This window comes from Ambystoma mexicanum, chromosome 2p (genome assembly GCF_040938575.1).
Source record: "Ambystoma mexicanum isolate Mex_15411 chromosome 2p, UKY_AmexF1_1, whole genome shotgun sequence".
NCBI classification, from domain to species: Eukaryota; Metazoa; Chordata; class Amphibia; order Caudata; family Ambystomatidae; genus Ambystoma; species Ambystoma mexicanum.
Genome location: NC_090923.1, coordinates 562,964,211 through 562,977,152, shown reverse-complemented (window position 1 = coordinate 562,977,152; position 12,942 = coordinate 562,964,211). Strand labels below are relative to the sequence as shown.

Genomic DNA, 12,942 nt, shown 5'->3' with positions numbered 1-12,942 from the left:
ACACGTAAAATAAAAGAGGATCGCTTGCTTACATTCAGGAACACTGGACTCTTGAAATGCGCAGGCTGTGGGAAAAAACTGTGGCAACTCAAGAAGCAAGTTGGAATGGAAGCAAAGCCATGGGCTGAAATACATTTGACTATAGTGCATCACTGTCGGCTGTTACAGGAGAAAAACAGGAAGAAAGACGATGCTAGAAACCTTGAGGAAGCCAAGTTAGTTCAGAAGACATTTTTAAAATATGCCATAGAAGAGGCGATATTGACAAGCGGAGATGGACTAGGAATAGAGCAAGGAGTGAGTACATCGCAGGCGGATAATCAGCGCCCGATGGACCAGTTTTGTACCACGAGTTAGAGGCATGGACTACAGAGGAAGGAGGATCCAACCAAGGGGGGGCTAGGCAGACAGGGTCCTCCTATATGTTGGATATGTGGGATGACAGGGCACATTGCACGCATATGCAGAGAATGTACATACATAATGGCCAGTCTTCAAAGTGGGGGGGTTATGGGGGGGGGGGGACAGCTTATCCTCCAGCATGTAGCTCACAAGCTAGGGAAGGATTTGCCCAAAATCAGACAGTTTATCAGGCACAAGCACTGCAAATGCAACAAGCACAGAAACCACAGCAAGCACCTTTAAATCCACTGCAACAGCACACCCCCAGGCAGATACAGCAGAACGCAAACACAGGACAATTACTGACACCTAGGATAGGGGGTGTCACTATGGTGGGAGAGAATCCTTTCACAGGTACAGGAGTATGCATGTATCCACAATAGGACAGTTCATAGGGCGACTTGATGTGTTCAGTACTATCTGTGACACCAGAACCCCAAGAGGAAACAAGGGTTGATGTGATGATAGGAGGCAAATATCTTTTTTGCTTTTAGTAGACACTGGTGCAACTCGTTCATGTATACGAGAGGGAAAATATCCAAAGTCGGGCAATAGCATGAATGTTCAAGGATTTTCGGGAGCTATAAGTCGAGTTCCTTTTAGTGATGAATTACCAGTCTCTATAGGAGAATGTGACATGTCTGTTCCATTGCTGTATTCCCGGCAGACACCAGTTAATATTTTGGGATGAGACTGAATGCCAAAACTTAACATGACCATTTTTTTTACTGACAAAGGTACAGTGTGCTCCACTCATGGGATACACTATATGAACGTGGGTGAATTTATATTGGCATTCACAGGGCAAATGGCTCTGCAAGGAGTGCCGATAGAACAGGAAGATTTCCTTTATGGGGCATTCTGTTAATATGGCTACCTGGCTTAGTGGGATGGACTATGAGGATACCTGATGAATTTTTGTTTAGACCACAGATACCTATGGACGAAGAGGGGGCACAGACCATTCCCCCTAACCATTCCCCTAGAGTTAGATGCAGCCATCGTACGAGGGAAAAATGGCAATGCTCGAAGGAACTAATGACGAGGGTAGGCCATGGAGAGCAGTTATTGCCATAGGGGAAGGGTGCAGATTGACTGATGTCACTGATAATATGTCTAGAGATGATCCATCAGATGATGAAGTGGTAATCTTTAGGAGTATTACATATTGGATCAGAATAGAGAAAAGGGAGATCCTACAGCGCATGGCGATAATGCAGCAGCATCCAGCATTTTTTGACGAAGACTTAGAAAAAGTGGCAAGCGTTTTATGGACTACAGGCCCTTATGATGTAGGCCTATTAAAAGGAGTAGGGGTGGTTGAAATAAAGCTGAAGCCAGGGGCGATTTTACCTCAAGCAAGACAATACCCAATGTCTTGAGAGGCAGACAAGGGCATTTTTGCGACTATCTCAGCACGGATGAAGCAAGGTATTCTGGTTCCGTCAGAATCATTGTGCAATACTGCAGTGTACCCTGTAAGAAATCGAAGGGAGGGTTGTGGAGATTTATACTAGATATGAGACCGATTAACCAGTTTGAAGAGGCAGAGTTTCCTTTAGTTCCTAATCCAGCAACGATACTATGCAGTATCCCAGTAGAAGCGCAATATTTCAGTGATTGATTTAAAAAATGCGTTCTTCTCAATCCCATTACACAAATACTCACAAGACTTGACTTTGTTTTCATTCACCAGACTCGTCTGAAACATTTGAGGATGCCCCAAGGGTTAGTTTCCATCGATCTTTAACAGAGTCCTTCAGATGGACCTAGGCAATATTGATTTGAAAAGCACCGCGATACAGTACGTAGATGACATTTTGATTTGTAGCACAACAGAAGATGAGTGCAGACAAGACTTGATTCAATTCATGACTATTCTAGCAGACAAAGCATACAAGCTAGACAAAGAAAAGTTGCAGTATTGTCAAGAAGTGTTGTACATAGGCCAGTTCATCTCACATGAGAGAAAGAAGGTAACACTTGAAAGAGCTGAAACGATCATGAAAACTGCACAACCGCATACGGTGAAGAAGATGCAACAGTTTTTGGGATTATGTAAGGAGCTTGGGTGTTTGACCATAGTTCATACACAAGAACCTTTCGCAGGCTTTGAAAAAAGCACAAGTGAATAAGGAGAAAATAGAATGGACTGAGGAAATGGAGGGAGGATTTGAAGAGTTGAAGAAAGCAATTTGCACAGCTCCTGTTTTAGGAATTCGTAATTATGCGGAGGAGTTTTTTCTTGTTTTCACATACAAATGTGACAGCAGTGCTTACACAGAGAACTACATTAGGGTACCAACCTCTGGCATATTTCAGTGGGATTTCAGACACTGTTATGAAAGGGCATTTTCCTTGCGAACAGTCATTGGCAGCCGCCATGTTCACAATTGAGAAATCTACAAGCATTGTAATGTGTTGTTCTACGACGCTTTTTGTGCAGCATGCTTTGTTTGCCATTTTGGAAAAACCTATGGGTACATTGACATCTCAGAGAGCTTCTGTATATGAAGTACTCATATCAAACCCAGCAATTAATTGTCAGGTGTAAAACAGTGAACCCTGCCACATTTGTAGCTGAGCCAGTGGCAGAGGGAGAGCACGTGCATGACTGCACGAACTATGAAGAGTTTTATGACGATATACCACGAGTAAAGGAGAATGCACTGTCAGGAGGGGAGATTCTCTTCATTGATGGTTCTTCTAAAATTGATCAAACAAGTGGAGAAAGGCATTCTGGCACAGCTGTAGTGAGGCATAGAGCAAACAGTGAATTTGAGGTTATAGCAAGCGCAAGACTACTGTCTCACTTTTAAGCACAAGCAGCAGAATTGGTAGCGCTTATTGTCACGTTCGAAAAACATGAAGAGCACGAAGTGACGGTGTACAGTGACTCCGCCCATGTGACGTCAACCGTACACGCAGGGCTAGCACATTGGAAAAGGAGAGGCTACCTCCAAGCAGACAGCACTCCAGTGCAGCACACATCATTATTGGACAGACTTATTAAGACACTACAACTACCAGTAGCCATAGCGATAGTTAAATGCGCAGCGCATACCAAGCAAACTGACTTTACCTCTTGTGGGAACGAAGCCGCAGACGCATAGGCCAAAAAGGGTTGCACATTCACCAGACATTTCATGTTTTGATACTCCAGATGTTAAGCAGAAGGTAATTACAATTATGGTAGTGAATGAAGTATTTAATCAGTTACCAAGAGCTCAGTTAATGGAGGTTCAAGGCAGTGCCTCACAGGAAGAGCAGGAACTATGGAAACAAAGGTGGTGTTCTTTATCCCCCACAGAAGCATTATGGCTGCAGGACAGCACTGGAAAGCCAGAGATGCCAGTAGCATTGTTAAAGATAGTGCTTGAACAGCTACACTACCCCACGCATGTAACTAGGGAGAGTCTCGCTGCAGCAATTACAGAAGACTGGTTTGTACCGAACCTTTTAGAACACGTTGCATTATATGTAGTAAACTGCATCGTATAGCAAATGTTTACCACTGGGAATACACTGCGAAAAATTAGAGCAGCAATTCCTCTACCGAATGGTCCTTTTCAGCATTTACATATCAATTATGTGGATATGCTGCAAGTATGTAATGGATACAGGTATCTGATAGTGGTGGTGTGTCCCTTCTCCAGGTGGATCAAAGCAGGTCCTTGTATACACCCAGATTCCACTTGCGTAGCGAAGTTTTTAGTATGTGAAGTCTTTCCAAAATGGGGAATATGTAAGGTACTGAGATCTGTAATGGGCCACATTTTCTTAATGAAGTATTTGAACAAATAGGATTATTGCTAATAATTAACAAGTTTTCTTCTGCTGATCACCCGCAAGCAAACGAATTATGTGAAAGACTCAACGGTCTTCTAAAGGAAAGAGCTGCCAAGCTTAAATTTACAATGAAAAAGGGATGGCTATATTACCTATCCCTAGCTTTATATGCCCTAAGGAATCAGCCCGAGTCTGACCACCACCTCACACCCCACGAGCTAGTGACAGGAAGACTAATGAGAATGCCTTTAACTCCTTTAACTCCTCCATTGAGGAGTAGAAGTGATGCCCAGAGCACTGCGAAAATGTTAGGAAATGAATATGTGACATGTATGACCGCTAGTATCTCTGTCATTTCAGATCAACTCAAGCGTCGGGGGGGGTCGGAGGGGGTCGGTCTCAGAACACAGATGAAAACCATTCAGCAACCGGAATTTCTGAATTATTATCAGCACCTAAATTATTTGCTGTAGATACAGTGCTGATCCGTACCTTTACTAGAAAGTGGCATGAGCCAAGATTTATCGGACTGTACACTGTGGAGGACATTACTCCCTCAGCAGTAAAGGTTCAAGGCAGATGAGCTTGGATACACCTCAACGACATCAAGCTCTACACCGGTGAGACGTTGCACCCCCATCCATCGATCCAGAAGCAAGGTAAGAAGAATTTCAGCGTCTGCAGACTCGATCAATAACAATGAAGAAGGACGATAGAACAACGGATTGACAAATAAATGTAGATTTGCATTTGAACTGTGGTTTTCACTGGACACTCCTTGTAGATATTATAGCAGACGTGCAAATTTGTTTCTTGAGCCACAGAATTCTTTGGGAAAAATGAACTTTAGAAAGCTGTTCATACATCATAAATATGCCTGAACTAGATTTAGAATTTGGTTACGATAATTGGAAAAGGGAGCAGTACCCCGATTTATCACTGAATACGTGTTCAACTGAGTTTATGGTTCTCCCCGAAAGTAATGTGCACCGTATCGTGCTTGCGATTTTTGTGTTTATTCTTTGAGCTTATCCTGCAGTTATTAGAAGAAATGTGGCTATCCACACGTTTTTACAGGATCCTATAAAATGCCCTATAATAAAGGAGGCTGCTTATAGCAATCGTAGAAGAGTTACTGCAGATACTGAATATTCTACAATTGCCGGAGTAGTGTTTTTTTCCTTCCATAAATGGAGTATAAGCAAAAAGGAGGAATCTTGAAAATGGTACGATTTCAGAGAATGAGCAAGCTCAACTAAGTTCAGAATGTCGCAAATGGTGGGGATCGATATGTTGGTTTATAATATAAGTATGTGCCACCATACTGAGTGTTTTTCTCTTTTCTTCTGTTTAGCATTCCCTATTTCATTAACACTCCTGTTAGGGACTACTAGGATCTTCCTACTACAAGTAGTGCTCTTGATTTATTCACTTCCATTAAGGTAGAGACTCCTATGGTCCTCCCCATAGAGAGAACTCTTTATGATATACTTCATGATTATTACTTGAGCACTGATTTGGTAGTAGTGAGAAGTAAGAGAAATGCAGAGGAAGATAATGAAGGGATAAGCACATATCTAGACAGTACAGCACACTTGGGTAATAACATGTGGTATCAGCACATGAAAAGGGTGGGAGAGAAGACATCTAAGGAGAGTTGCTATGCATGCGCGCTCATACCCTATGCCATGGATGCAACACAAACTTTCATTTCTAGAGAAATTCCAAAGTACGATGCCAGATGTCTCGTTCATCTTGCAGCATGCATGACAAGAGGCCAATTTCAAGGAAGCTGGGCCACTTTGCGATGGAGATCGAAATGCTCATTTCCATTCCAGGATGATTATATCAAGACTACACAGATGGAAACCTGCATGGAAAAGCAAGATGCTTACATATCCTGAGAAAGGACATGAAGAGGTGGTAGTTGCGGAGATGAAGAGACTGAATTGCCCTGATATAGCACATGTAGCAGGTTGGCCTGGATGTTGGAAACAACCACAAGTTTTAGTTTATGGACAAGTGAAATCCACAAAAGGATGGGAAGGAGGCCCGATGTCATCTATTGAAGTCAGAATATTTGCCAGAAGTACAGAGAGTGAACAATGCTTGTTTAAAGTCATGGGCTAACCACGCCACACTGTTGACATGGGTAGAAGATGAATCTGGCCCGATGATGGTCGTTCAATTGATAAATGAGACATTGTGCTTTCAAAGAAAGGGAAACAATTATGTTTTATTATTATTAAGAAATAAAGGTTGCAAGACTACAATCGACGTCATTAGAATGTGAGCAGGGACAGCTGTCCCGATGGATCGATATTGGGCTTGTGGATCTAGAGCTTACATGAAGCTGCCCGAGGATTGGGAGGGACGTGTTCCTTGGTATTCATACATGTTCCAGCGTTTGTGATTCCTAAAGTGACCTGAACATTGGAGAGTTTCCAAAAGCAGATGCCCATTTGAGGAAGAGAAGACCACTAGAATTCCTCAACCGGACAACGAGGGAGAATTACTTTTCAGCAAAATCTATAGAAGCCTTCGATGCCATTCCATATGAGCACAGGTTGTTCATCCCCAGACTTCAGCGATATTCACGACTATCTTTATGCCTGGGATCCAGACGATGGCCAATGCCAAATGGCTACTGATTACCAGATGGGAACTCCTACACACAATCAACACTACCATAAAGGGATTCAATGCGATCAAGGAAGGATTGAGGGCATAAGGCCGATGACCCTCCAGAACAGATATGTTGTTGATATGATCACAGCAATGGATGGAGGTGTTTGTGCAAAAATTGGGCCATAGTGTTGCACGTTCATACCTTCTCATGATGACGAGAATGGGACACTGACGGAGGCCATAACGTTGTTGATGAACCTGCACAACACGATGGAAGAGGAGACAGAAGATATTGCAGATGATGGCTGGTTCGCACCTATCTTCTAGTGGGTTCCGCAATGGATGCCAAACATCTTCAAATTCCTAGGAGCAATACCGGTGGTGGTGATGTTTGGATTCTGTGTGATCAGGATAATGATTACACAGTGTAAGAAGACAGCAGCAAGGAAGGCTGGAGGAATGATCGATGTCGAATCAGGGTTTGGGCCCAAGGAACTGATGGATGAAGAAATCAGAAAATACATAGAGGCCACCAAAGGGAGCGAAGTTCCTGCATCAAAGAAATCACAGGAAGTATGTGTGACGTTGGATCTACTGTAATCCGAATGGACAATGCAGACATATGACCTGGAGCGTTGATGAACATGTAAAATCAGCAGGATCATTTAAGGGAGTGGTGAAGGTCTGGACTCCAAAGAGGCACTTTGAGGGAACAACAAGATGTGGAGACTGGTGAAGGAGTGGTCAATAAAGCAACCAGAGGAAGGTATGTAGGGGAGCAGCTGAATGCCTCTGCAGGAAGTCCTGCCCCTATTCTGCCTATTTGTTGGAAACCGGAAATTGCAACATGTGCAACACCAGTAAGGGTACCTATACCATAAGAAGCCTTTGAGACATGATATCCACTGAGAAAGCCCTACATGATGTATCCCCGAAGCGATGATGGTCCCCTCAGGGAGAGCCCCTAAGAAGTGTGAAAGGAGCGGCTGGTGACGTCACAAGAAATGAGTGTGACGCACTGAGAAGGATGATCAAAGAAGAGAAGGTGTAGACCTTATAGAATCTGTAGGCTTTCGTGTGCGGAATGAAGCTTGCACATGTGAAGAAGCACTGCAGAAAATGCAAGTCGTTTTATAACTGTACAGATGCTGTAACGCAAGTAGACTAAGTAATCATAAAGGCTGACTATACGTAGTGACTAGACTGCAATATATACATATATATGTAGAATCTGGACATTTGATATTACAATTTTAGTAAGTTCAACCCGTGGAGAAAGGAGGATTGATAGCTGTGTGTGTGTCGCAGCAAATAAATAAGCAGAAGCTCGAAGATGGACCAAAGGAAGACTGCTTGGCCTGGTGTCAAAAGCGAAAGCAGCTAAAACTGGTTATCAGTCCTTGAAGAACAGTGAATATGAGACACCAAGGCATCCCTTTTTAAGTTGCAAAGAGAGAACACCATGAGTGCCAAGTTTCTTTATTCAGGACAATTAAATACTATAAAATGGGCCGATTCACAGTCTCCTGTCACGTGAGTCCAAGATTGAAATAGATGTTGGCATGCAAGCCTCAAACCTTGGTAAGAACGTGCTCACACTCCCTTAAATTCCCAGAGAAGAAAATCTACTACAAGGCCAAGTTCAAAGACAATCTGAATGGCAGAAGGCATGAGTGATGAGAGATGATGGGCAATTGGGTGGGGAGGTATGGTCAAGTCCACCCACCAGTACCTGGTGTACCAGCTTACGTGCTGCTAGAGAATCGAATGTTCCAGAAGAGTACAAGCGTGCCAACCAATTTTAGGGGGCCATATAACGAAGGGCCTTGTAGTTTGAGAGCCAATGAGTTGTGTTTCTAATAACTGTAAAAGATACCTTGCACAAAGGGAGGGCATGAGTTTCCCACCTGACTATAGAGACCCAATCACAATCCAATCCCTTATAGAAAGTATATTTAGATACTCCCCTTAGTCCAATAACAATCCCACAAAGGTTTTTGTAGTTTGCCACATAGTATGTCATGTTTTTGCTATAAAAGTGATGTTTTTATTAAATGCTTTGAGTCCATGGTGTGCAACATCCGTTGTACTCCCTGTTTTAGACAATTGAGAATAAAACAGACACTTTGCAAACTTCCTGAGTCGGTCTTCTTGTTTGGTGTGATAGTTATTCTCCATCCCACCATGTGTTACCTTAACTAAAAGGTCTCCATCCCACCATGTGTTACCTTAACTAAAAGGACTATAAGTGTTGACAGGTTTTAGCACTGGCCACTTTGACACTGCACACAGTCTCTTTTGGGGTGAACAGTTGGAAATTGAAAACTATTAATATCTCCAATGGGGGTAAAGTTGGGTTTCTTCCATCTACTCGGCACAGATTCTGAACAACTATAACATGATAAGTAGCAGAGGGCAACTCGAGCAACATTTTGAAAGAAAGGCCAGCTAAATCACTGCTGTTTTTAAATGGAAACTACGTGTACTTTTCAGCAGTAACCTTTAAAATAACGTTTTGTGTAATTGTAATCGGGCACCTTTTAAACGATAGGGGAGCTATTGCTCTACTAGGATTTTCAAAGGACAGTACAGGTTTGTTTCTCCTTTGAATATATCGAAATAGACTATTTAGTACAAATAATAAATGCAGTGACTCGTTTTATATTGCATTATTATATTGCTCTCGCCATAGACAAGACTCTAATATCGTCCAGTTTGTATATGGCTTTCCCTGCGTTGGTCACCAGGACCGGTTCTCGTAAGGCCGGGTGTTATGCGTACGAGCTCTTTGACCCTGGCTCTGTTTAAACTGGCATAGGGGTTATAATACCATCTTTAGACTTCCTTTGAAAACCTGCAGCAACCTTTATGGAGTAGGAAGCCCAGTGACGCGCCCCCTCGCCTACATAAGGTTGTAAGTAATATATGTAGTTAAAAGGTTAAGAAAAGAACTGCGCTCAAATGAGACCGGATAAAAGGCACATAAGCTAGCCTGTATAAAAACGTGTGCATATTAACATAACATTAAAAAAAATAAAGCAAATCTAAAGAACGTGCGGGGATTGCACCTTACCTTATCCAGGAGCAGCGAGATTAAAACGGGTTACAGCTGTACAGGTGACCACTGGCACTTTCTTATCCCCCAAAGAACATTACCGTACCAGCCACTCGCTCTGGCGTTTGCCCACTACGGCTGCGCTCACGAGGAAGTCTGGGAAATGCTTAAAGCGGCAGGCGTACGTATGCTAGGTCCTAGTGCCTAGTTGAAATACGATTTGCACGGCTGCTAGAAATTGAAAACTGCATGTAGCCCAACTGTCCCCCAAAACAAGCCGAAATATAGCCCAATCGCATTGATCCACCTGCGGTTTTGCTTCATTACTGCAGTGTGGCAGGCAATGAAGTTATCATTAGTATCAGTACCTTTTGATGTGTGTTTAATTATGGAAAGTATATTTGCAAAACCGAAAAGTGCATTTTTTATGCTCACGTTGCATTGGGGTACTTGTTTTTCATTCAGGATGGGCAGAAACCAATAGCCAAATGTTTATTTAAAATACTTCTTTCAGGTTTTAGATGTTTGTCATCTTACTTTAATAATATTTGTGTACTTTTCACAATGCTGAACTCATTCGGTATGAAAGTATACAGATAACGAAATGCAGAGTAATGCAAGCCTAATCATTCACCTCTTCGTTCTTAAACCTACTTTTAAGTCTTAGACGCAGAGCCTGTACCTTCTAATTCTATGTCAAGACCCAGAGGCTCGGATTATGCTTCTTTTATACTTTACTATTTCGAGCAGCACAACAATAACAAATCCATTTGAACAATAAATTGAGAAAACTACATGTTCCATGACAATGGAATCTTTAGTAGTGTGCCTTGTTATTGGTCCATAAACAAACACATGACCTTATTCCACCAATAGTCCATCAGTACATCCATAAATCCTGTAATGGCCTGTTTCTATTAGGGAAAGTAGACCCTATCTCCTTTCTAGTGTTATCGTTGTGGGCTGCAAACCCACATGTTCTTATGGGTGGAGTTTCCGCCCGTGCGCCAGTTCACGCTTGATATTAAAAGAGGTTGCACGCTACGAGATTGCCTCCGTGCTTTATTGAATCCGGTCACATTAATGTTGTATTGTTAATATGCATGATTGCACATCCTGAAACATAACCCATTGACCCACAATATGAGTCCTTTCTAGTGGGAGGAGTGACCATTCAGGTCGCCAGTTCTGTTAAAACTATGTGCGTGTTTTTTTAAAGGAATTTAAACTTTGAAAAGCATGTCGCTAATATTAGCACCAGCTGTACCTATACCAGGCACCTCCTTTGGAAAATCTGCCCTTACCTTTTGGAAGGAAACAGAGCCATGATAGCGACCGCCACTATCCACTTGAAAATTGATTATTGTAACAGCCTTCTGTTTGGCACCACAGCAGCTAACATAAAAAAAAATGCAGACTGCTCAAAATGGAGCGGTTTGTGCGGTGTATGGTTTGAGACACAGAGAGCATGTTACGCATGCACGGCGGAAGCTGCATTGGCTCCCTGTCCGTGAAAGAATTCACTTCAAGGCCTCATGTCTTGTCTATAAGTGCCTTGCAGGTACTGCCCCAAGGTATCTCATGTCACGGATAATGAAGCAACAATTTAGATGTACTTTACGATCTAATAATAAGGACTTGTTACATCAACCCAGCTTCAAGTTGGGGACCTGAGCTTTGATGTTTGGGGGCCCAGAATCTGAAATGGTCTCCCTTTGCATACTAGACAAATGCCGTCTCTGGCTCAATTTAGGAAAGCTCTTAAGACTCTCTTATTCGACGGAGGCGGCATGTAAGCCAACTGCTATATTGTTTTCTCGTTGACTACTGCATACTGATCTCTCGTGCTGCTGCCCTCTTTTTATGTTTCATGTTGTATTGTTTGTCTGAGCACTATGAGGCCTGCGGGTTAGTTAGCGCTATATACAAATAAATTAGAATAGAATTAGAATAGAATTACAATGGCGACAAGGAAATTCCTCCAACGAGCTGAGTCGTTCGAAAGCAGAAACCAGAGGAAAGTGAAACCTCGAGGAGTCCTGAACCGCCGCGTGCGGAGCTGAACCCGGCCATGCTTTTTTTCCGGCCCATGCTGCATTGCCATACTGCTCCCCACTTCACAGACGGTGAAGCCGCTGAGCGAGAGGAAGTAAATTACACCACCACGGAGGAAACATTTCAAGCGAACGGATGCTTAAAGGCACTCGCACCAGGCGCGTATGACACGTGCAAATACCCGCCAGCGCTGTTAAGAAGAGAAATTAACAGCCTAACATTCCACGGTGCCCCAGACGCTCAGCACCCAGTATAAAGGACATAATGTCTGCGTTATCAAGCAGCAAGAACCTAGCCAAGCTGCACACGCTGCCACCAGTCATTCACCCTGCATTATCCAGGCAACATCAATAAGAAAATCCTCAGAAACAAATTACTGCAAAGTCTAAGGTGAGAATTCACAGTTTACTGGGCGCCCGCAACCATGTCAGGCAATGAAGCAGACAGCAGCTCGCAAGGCCCTCAATCCAGCTTCACACCCTGTACTCCCACGCTCAGGGAAGAAGGAAGTCATGACTCATTACAATTACAGGCCTTGCCACATTTTGACATTTCAGCCACCAGTAGCCTGGTGCCCAGATGGGCCAGGTGGCTTAAGGAGCTACATATATATATACATATATATGGATGCGACAGGCGTCCAGGAGAACGCCATCTGAGAGGGATTCTAATGCATTTGCTAGTCCCAGTGGTAAGAGATATTGTATTTGAGATGCCAGAGAACAATACAGACACATTTCAAGGCGTAATTGACTTGCCTAATAATTATTTTGCACCACTAAGAAACGTGGATTACGAGAGACATATTTTCCACACAACCACGCAGGATAAAGGCGAAAATATGGTACATTTTGTAATGAGACTGTGAAAACAAGCGAAGTACTGTGATTTTGACCGATATTCGATGGAAGAAGTACTCAAATCGCAAGCCATTGCGGCCTGTGAGTCCCCTGAATTCCGAAAGAAATTGCTTCAACAGAGTAGAACATTGGATGAAATTCTACAGCTAGCAA

At 43.0% G+C, this 12,942-nt stretch overlaps 1 protein-coding gene across 1 annotated transcript in view; it reads right to left on the bottom strand.

Annotated features, from left to right (window-relative positions):
* CYB561D2 (cytochrome b561 family member D2) overlaps nt 1–10,017 on the bottom strand; it is a 124,760-nt gene extending 114,743 nt beyond the window's left edge. The window contains exon 1 of the mRNA XM_069644053.1: nt 9,893–10,017. The gene's annotated coding sequence lies outside the window, so the exon portion shown is untranslated. The remainder of the gene's footprint in view (nt 1–9,892) is intronic.
* Nucleotides 10,018–12,942: the final 2,925 nt, after the last annotated feature.